Here is a 2,320-nt window from a genome sequence, read left to right as displayed (position 1 = left end):
TTGAACAAGATATTCAAGATTGGATCAAACGTTTCCCAGGATTGAATTCGATGTTTTCAATAGAAAATGAGAGAAATGAAGAAATGTATGTTGTACTCTTTTGTAACAAAAATATTTTAACTATATATAGGGGTTAGACAACATTATGAATTGATCTAAAGGTTAAGAGCTCGCATCGAAACTTAAAAAGAATTGAGTTTTTCCCCGGTAAGGTTATGGATATATACTGCTGATGTGTCTTACCTGTTTCAGTGCTTTGTCAATTTTCTTCATTGTCTTTACAAAGTACCTAGATCTATGACTTTAAAACTTATTAGAAATACAGTTGTAATTGAGGTGGGGTTTTAAAATTTTTGTAAGCAGAATTTGGTACATATTAGTTTGCAATGTAATTAATTGATTTATTAAATCATTATGGACTACAAATCATTCATTACAACTGGTTATTGTGTTTCACAATGTTTGTAAGAATTGCACTATTGTTAGATTTGTTGTAGTATGATCCGTTACGTGGATATTATTTTGTTACAATATTCAGACTATCGGACATTTATATAATGCGATGAGAAGGCGAAGGTTATAAGAGTTATGTGATCTAGTTACGTAATACACTTCGAACAATCTGAATATACATATACTTGTTAAGAACAATGTAAAAAACTGTGTGAAATTCACCACCCTGGATAATAAAATAATATTACCAGGATAGATTAAAGGCAAGAACAAGTTGGTTTCTAACATATGAGGCAAGTTTTAGTTTCTGCATAGTCAAGGTTTCAATAAACCATAATATAGACCCTTGGATACTCTTGTTTAACACTACCTTAGCTGTTTTGATATAAAACATATGACCTGTCTCAAATGAATGTTATACAGTGGAGGAAAGATACTTGTCTATGATTGTTGAAATTCATTTATTTTTGTAACCATTTAGGTACGTGTTAGTAACCCTAATTAAAGATCACGATTGCTCCTCCCTATGCTTGTGTTTCAAAATATACATATAGAATTGGTAAGACATGGCGAGATGTGACACAATCGTTTCCATACTGTTTGGAATTTTGGTGAAACATAGATGATGATTTTTCGATAGTAATGAGTTAAGCTGAATAAAATGTCTTACTGATAGCTGATTTAAGTCTTTGTCTCAACATGAGACAATTCAAGTCACCTCTGAACGCTAGAATAATATAGATCTGTTTTTGATTGCCAAAAATATGGTAGGTCTCGTCATATTATTTATAACGGTTTTATAAACTTCTATGAATAACTTCTGTTCATCAATGTTTCTGTTACGAGTTTTATGTCTCCCTCTATAGTATCGCTAGTGTAATACGACTGGTCCAGTTGTAAAAACTTGATCGAACAAGTATAAAGTTTGCGTTGAATAAGAATAACGATTATAGAAGTATGTAAAGGCATTTATTTCGTGGATTTTTATGAATTGCTTACAACCTAGAAAATAGTATTAGTTATTTTTAAAACAAAAAGGTGCACATACTTCATACCAGAGAATATAAATCGTATTCCTGTTGGTATTTGTTGTATTGTCATCCATAATGGTAAAATGTCTTTGAATCCTTATAACACATTAACTATGTTTCCATATTACTGAAGTTTGCCCAAACTATTTATTTGGACATCAGCATCATCACACCACACCGTATATGCTATAATGAATCAATTAAATGCATTTAATGTCAAACTAAATAAAGCATAGATGGAAGATGGTTAACAGTGGAATCTAGGATGCACGTTTCTTCCTATTTGGAACTCGTCAATTGAATAACTGTTTTTCAGAAGTAGATGTACACTCCAGGACTCGAATCCAATACCGTTAACTTCAAACGCCATCATGTTATCCACTTGGCTACTGAGTCCAAATAGCCCCTGCTTGTGGATTAGGGTGAAGTTCGTTCATTGTTGTATTGGTTGTTGACACTTCCTAATGATGTTTAGGACCGCAATTAATCAAGATGCAAGTAAATCCAGATAACAAGTCGAAATAGAACGAAATACGCGTCCTGGATCCTACTGCTAGCCACCATCCATCTCTCCTAGTAGCAGCATAATTCATGGCGCAATATCATTGTCACTCCCCACTTTTAGTATGTACATATGCCAAGAGAAACTTGATCAATTGCAGTCGTAAAAATCAATGAGAAGATTCAAACAGCGAATACAATAATGAAAGTATGAATGTTTAAATAAGTGTTTTTATCACTGTTTTGATCATAGATTAACACTTATTGAATACCATTATTCACCACATTTTGATTTATTGCATTTAGAACATCTACATTAGATGACAGGAATCAAA

This window comes from Schistosoma haematobium, assembly GCF_000699445.3.
Source record: "Schistosoma haematobium chromosome Unknown HiC_scaffold_246, whole genome shotgun sequence".
Taxonomy (NCBI): domain Eukaryota; kingdom Metazoa; phylum Platyhelminthes; class Trematoda; order Strigeidida; family Schistosomatidae; genus Schistosoma; species Schistosoma haematobium.
The sequence above is the reverse complement of the archived record's forward strand: the minus strand, read 5'-3'. Positions refer to the sequence as shown.